Below are 6793 nucleotides of genomic sequence, written 5' to 3'. Positions count from 1 at the left end.
TGCAATCTTCTTCCCGCCCTCTCCGCCCCCACCCCAGTCTGACCTTTCACCCTCACCTTGACCTCTTTCCACCTATCACATTTCCGACGCCCCTCCCCCAAGTCCTTCCTCCCTACCTTTTATCATAGCCTGCTGGACAAACTTTCCCCATTCCTGAAGAAGGGCTTATGCCCGAAACGTCGATTCTCCTGTTCCCTGGATGCTGCCTGACCTGCTGCGCTTTTCCAGCAACACATTTCCAGCTCTGATCTCCAGCATCTGCAGACCTCACTTTCTCCTGATGAAGGTGGGTGCCAAGGGGTGTGAAACTCCCAGGAGATACCTAACCCTTCATTTATGTGGACTATTGTTATTTCCTTTGGCAACAAAAGGGATTCCAATACTTGCTTTACCAATTCCTCATGAGCCAGTTCTTTACCCCATGGTGAAAATAAGGCGTTGGGGACCGGGGAAGACCAGCCATGCCCTCCACCTGCTCCATGATTTTCGCTTCCCCGGTCCCCAACGCCTTATTTTCACCATGGTCATCCAGTCCCTGTACACCTCCATCCCCCATCACGAAGGACTCAAAGCCCTCCGCTTCTTTCTTTCCCATCAGTCGCCTCTCCTGCCATATGTTCCCAAATGTGTGTGCCACCCCGAAGGCATTCTTAGAATCTGTGTATACAGTTCCTTCTTTGCCTTCCAAGGTCTTAAGGGCCCTTCCTAGTGCATAAAGTTTGCAAGTCTATGCCGACCAATCATTGGGTAGTCAACTAGCCTCAATAACACTCCCCCCATTCCATCCACTACCACATATCCATTGTGTCCTTTACCGTCAATCACTCTGGAGGACCCATCAATTAACAGTCTGGCCCCTGCATGTAGAGGGATATCTCTAAGGTCCATTCTTACTTTAGTCTGATATTTTATAATGTCGAGGCAGTCATGTTCTGGGTTTGAGGGAGCTCCATCCTCCCCTTTCCAGAGAAAGGTAGCTGGATTCAGACAAATGTCTGTGATCAATGTAAGGTCATTCCTCTCTATTAGAATTGCTTCGTAGTTTAGAATTCTAGAATCCATAAGCCACCGCCCTGCTTTCTGATTTAATATGATCCGTACCTGTTGTGGGGTGCTGACTATTAAGGCTCCCCCAAAAGTAACTTTCTTCTACCAATAAGGCTGTTGCTGCCACTGCCTGCACACACTCTGGCCAGTAATGTAGCTTTCCATTCTTTAATTAACAATAAATTAATGCTGTCATGTTTTAAATTAGCTATGAATCAATATGACAGGTCACTGAAAGAGTGTGAAGGAATCCTGCCAATTAGTATTGAGTCAGGCTAATACAATTGATTTATTATAAATATTAATTATATAAATAAAATAATCAGTATCTGTAATTCAGGGTGGAAATGCAACAAGTGACATTTTAGAAACTGTAATTGCGTAGTTCTGTTTATTTACCAGTCACTTGTGACTTCTCATTCTGTTTCTGTAATTGTTTTGCTCGAGCACATTCATTTTTAAAAACCTCAACAGATTCCATAGGACCATTTGCAGTTAATTCAATCCCAATTTGGTGGCAGTATCTTACCATGAGCACAAAACTTCGTGCCTTTCATCACAAAACTGTCGCCATAATCCAATTAACTCTTTCGTTCCTGCTCCCATGTTACGTTGCCAGATCAATTGCTGAGCCGATTTGACCAACTGAACAGCTTTAGGGCCACCTAATGGCCATTCTTCTTCACCCAATGTTTTGTTTAAACCTTGATTTTTTTTAAAGAAATATTACAATACTTCTTGCTATAGCTTCAAATACCAATTTATCAATTTGTCTAACTTTAAAGCCTGTTTCTAAGTATACATTTTGGAATCTTACTTTTAAATATATATTTATATATTATAAATTCATTTATTCAGTATTTAATATTTAAAATGTAAAATGCATACAGTTCCCAACTTTGAAATCCACTATTATTATTCGGTTTTAGTCCCTCAATTTAAATTCAAAATTAGTTTTCTTAAGTAGTCCTGACCAGTCATTGCTCAATTACAATGCTATAGGTCATGAAATAAAAGGATTTGTCTATTCAAGTTAATAAAAAAACTTCTAATGCATGAATAATGGCCGAATCCAAGATCACAGATATTAACCATAGGATTGATTTATTACAATCTAATGTTGAACTGAAACTTCAACTGTCATTGAGGGAGGGAACTTTCTGAATAAAGCTATGGCTTAAAATTAAGTGAAAACAAATGAGTCTGAAACACAAAAAATGGTTATTATGTTGTTGTCCTCCGTATTAAGCTGATTTGAAATCGCTTTTATGTAAGGATAAAAGAGATGAGTTAGAAACTGATAGTAAGGCAGTCATGACCTGTAAAAAGAATAGGAATGAACATTTTATTTCATAATCACTGTAAAATCTTTAACCTTAAAAGAAATCATGTTAAATTTCCATAATAGAAATCAGATTCAAAACAGTCCCAGATCTCAAGCCCCACGGAACAAAGTACAAACATTCAATCACCAACAAACAAATGTGCATTCAAACCGAATCACAAAGGGTTAAATTTTGTATTAGCTAAACAGCTTTTTTCTCTCTCTCTCTCACACACACACACACACACACTTTTTGAGCTTCCCGCAACAACAACACACGAGGCTTTTCGCTCCACCCCTCTATCTTTTGAATTTTTTTCTGGATATAACACCCTACTTGTTGGTGTCTCCACCTCTGTCCTTGTCCCTGTCGACTGGACCCAACGAAAGGTCCTCCTTGTCCTCTATCCCTTCCTCTTTGTTCTACGTGCTGCCACCCTCCACTCCGGTTGCTAGTCACATGTTCAATTCTTTTCTTGACTACTTTGTCAACCGTGGCTACCATCATTTTGCCTTCTGTTTTTGCTTCTCATCCTCTCTCTTTACAAACACTTTCTGTGCCTCTCTTAAAAATTCATCAAGTGATTTCTCACTCCACCCATCTATTTTCTGAATTTTGTTTGGATGTCTGGCCATGATTTAGTTACGAAGTGTACCCTCAATAGCTACTAGTCCTTCCGACACAAAGCATAATCTGATCCCTCCTGACTGAGAGGCTGTTTTCTGTTGACATATAAATTCAAATATTTACAAACACAGTCTTTGTCCGACCTGTACTTTGGCCAGAAGACGGCAGGACGAAGAATGGATTCCTTTGTCCATACACAGCTACAATATTTAATCATCTTTTTCCTTTTTTTTCCTTTGTACAAGTATTATTTTTTGTGCAGATTCCTGAAGAAGGGCCTGTGCCCGAAACGTCGAATCTCCTGTTCCCTGGATGCTGCCTGACCTGCTGTGCTGTTCCAGCAATAAAGTTTCAACAAGTATTATTTTTCCAATTCCACAACATCCTGCCCAAAGGACTTTCTGGAGGTATGTTGTCAGGGATCCCGCCGCCATTTCCATTTTATTTCCCCGGAGGCCCATATTGAGTACCTTCGTTAGACACTTATTAACTACTAGAACTCAATCCCAGCCACCAAGGTAGTACTTAAAAATCTCTTTTCCTACCTTGGTGCATGCACGGAGTTGCCTGGCTCCCTGTGCCTACTTACAATCTTTCGCCTGGTTCAGATAGACCCTCATCGGATTTCAATCAGTCAACCAGAAGGGGGAACAAACCACCGAGGAACACAGGACCGTTCTAAAAGGAACGGGATGCGCCTTCCCAGCCGTTGACGGTGCCCACCCCACTGGTGATGATGGATATCCCGGACGAGCCCCCACATTATGTAGGGCAGCACGGTGGCTAGCACTGCTGCCTCACAGCGCCAGAGCCTCAGGTTCAATTCCTGCCTGGAATTGTGTGGAGTTTGCACATTCTCCCCGTGTCTGCGTGGGTTTCCTCCGGGTGCTCTGGTTTCCTCCCACATTCCAAAAATGTGCAGGTTAGGAGAATTGGCCATGCTAAATTGCCTGTAGTGTTAGGTGAAGGGGTAAATGTAGGGGAATGGGTCTGGGTGGGTTGCTCTTCGGAGGGTCGGTGTGTACTTGTTGGGCCGAAAGGCCTGCTTCCACACTGTAAGTAATCTAATCAAAACAAAACTCACATATTAATAAATTACAGTCCGAGTCAAATTCTGAAGCAGCGAATTTTATTGATATGAACTTGCAAGAACGGATGCCTAACGAGTAAGCATCCCGATCTAAGAGTTACATTCTGATTTATGCTGTTCAGCTGTATCTCGGTCCTCCCCTTTCACCCCATTGGTTACTTTTGCTGTAGCACGTAGCCTCTCACAAGCTCTAGCTTCACTCCACCTTTGTCTAGCTTCTCTCCGTCTGTTTACTTCTCCCATTACTCCAAGCCTGTCGCCCCTTACTCTTATTTATCTCATTCCTTATATGTGACTATTCTGGCATAGTTTGCTGTCTTCGTGCAATCATCCTGCCAAACTAAATTCCATCCGTTAGCCACATCCCTCCCGCGACTGGCACACTATTCTCCTGTTACTGGTACATCCTGCTACATGGTTGCTCTGCCCTATTAGTCATAGATAATTCTATCTGTTTTTGCTTCTTCTGTTTTCCTAGGCCTGGTACATCCTGCTGCACGGTTGCTCTGCCCTATTAGTCATTGATAATCCTACCTGTTTTCGCTTCTCACTGTTTAGCAGCCTAATTTTATAATGTAAGCTTTTGCAGAAGCAACACCTGTTCCCTTATTCTGCACAATTTTAATCCTATACCTTACAGGTACACTACATTGCAAGTATAATTTGAGGAGAATGAAAAACATAGCTTGAAATTCCATGTTCAGAGTTGCAAATCTACCAAATGAGTGTTTTCATTCTGGCCGTTCAAAAACCACTGTGCCTGTCTGCCAATGGATTGAGGATAAAAACAATGACTGCAGATGCTGGAAACCAGATTCTGGATCAGTGGTGCTGGAAGAGCACAGTAATTCAGGCAGCATCCGAGGACAGGCAAAATCGACATTTCGGGCAAAAGCCCTTCATCAGGAATAAAGGCAGAGAGCCTGAAGCATGGAGAGATAAGCTAGAGGAGGCTGAGGAAATGACCTGGGAGTTGCAATGGACCGTCGCGTTGTTGTGGTTTGGCGGTGGATGAGTCCAATGACCTGCATATCCTCGGTGGAGTGGGAGGGGGAGTTGAAATGTTGAGCCACTGGGCGATTTGGTTGATTGATGTGGGTGTTTCTGAGATGTTCCCTAAAGCGCTCTGCTAGGAGGCGCCCAGTCTCCCCATTGTAGAGGAGACCGCATCGGGGGCAACGGATACAATAAATGATATTAGTGGATTTGCAGGTAAAACTTTGATGGATGTGGAAAGCTCCTTTGGGGCCTTGGATAGAGGTGAGGGAGGAGGTGTGGGCGCAGGTTTTACAGTTCCTGCGGTGGCAGGGGAAAGTGCCAGGATGGGAGGGTGGGTCGTAGGGAGGCGTGGACCTGACCAGGTAGTCACGGAGGGAACGGTCTTTGCGGAAGGCGGAGAGGGGTGGGGAGGGAAATATATCCCTGGTGGTGGGGTCTGTTTGGAGGTGGCGGAAATGTCGGCGGATGATTTGGTTTATGCGAAGGTTGGTAGGGTGGAAGGTGAGCACCAGGGGCGTTCTGTCCTTGTTGCGGTTGGAGGGGTTGGGTCTGAGGGCGGAATGTGGATGAGATGCGTTCGAGGGCATCTTTAACCACGTGGGAAGGGAAATTGCGGTCTCTAAAGAAGGAGGCCATCTGGTGTGTTCTATGGTGGAACCGCTCCTCCTGGGAGCAGATACGGCGGAGGCGGAGGAATTCCTGATGAAGGGCTTTTGCCCGAAACGTCGATTTTGCCTGTCCTCGGATGCTGCCTGAATTGCTGTGCTCTTCCAGCACCACTGATCCAGAATGGATTGAGGATATCAGCCATCTCTGAACCAATCAAAACATAAGCGAAGAAAGTTATTAACAATGTCAAGGGACTAAGACAAACTACTATGTCTAATGCCTTGTAGTTTGCCTATAGGGTTCATCAATTATTCTGTATGCTATATACATCTGCGTACATCTTGCATTGGCAACCATCTTGTTTAACGATGTATCCTCTAAATCCCTATTTCGGAACTCTCGGTCTTCCATGTATCTTGTTTCTCCTCTTCAATGCTTCCTCTTGCCAACATTGGCTTAATCGAACAGAGGGGAAAAACAATACTGAATATGGATTTAACAAAAAAACTAAAGTACCAAATACATTTCGTTTTACCTCCTATAAAACGAATCTAGTCTCGACCTGTGTCTATCAGAATGCATAATTTATCCAGTTCTGGACGTCAGAATATTGGCAAAGCTTGAGAGCTGGAACCCAATGTCCTTTTACTCCAATTAAATTCTGCTCACTTACTTTCACGTGTAATATTTTAGCCTTAATGCTGCAACCAGGGAAAGGCAAACAATCTGGAAAGGGCAATATAGGTGAAACAAATTGGGCGGGACGGTTAGCTGTTAACACGGCGCCGAGCCGCCTCCATTTTGCCTTTCATTGAGCGTCTTCCATTTCCCGCTCGTGGCCCTGAGGGTTCAAAAGAAAACCGACCGGGGAAAAGGAGCGTCACGCGGGACACTGAAAACAGGGCGGGCGTGAATAATTTTTAAAAACGCGTTCCAACATGCAAACTACATTTGCTGAAATCGGGCGGTACCCCTCTAATAGGGCTTGTTTTATAGTGCCAAAATGAAAAGCAATTTTAAGACTAGGGCACGCGCTTGCTTCCATGGAGATGGACAGTTGGTCGGTGACGTCACAGAGGCCGGGCTCGAGCTCGAG

The sequence above is a fragment of the Chiloscyllium plagiosum genome, chromosome 5, assembly GCF_004010195.1.
Source record: "Chiloscyllium plagiosum isolate BGI_BamShark_2017 chromosome 5, ASM401019v2, whole genome shotgun sequence".
In the NCBI taxonomy this organism is placed as follows: domain Eukaryota; kingdom Metazoa; phylum Chordata; class Chondrichthyes; order Orectolobiformes; family Hemiscylliidae; genus Chiloscyllium; species Chiloscyllium plagiosum.
The sequence above is the reverse complement of the archived record's forward strand: the minus strand, read 5'-3'. Positions refer to the sequence as shown.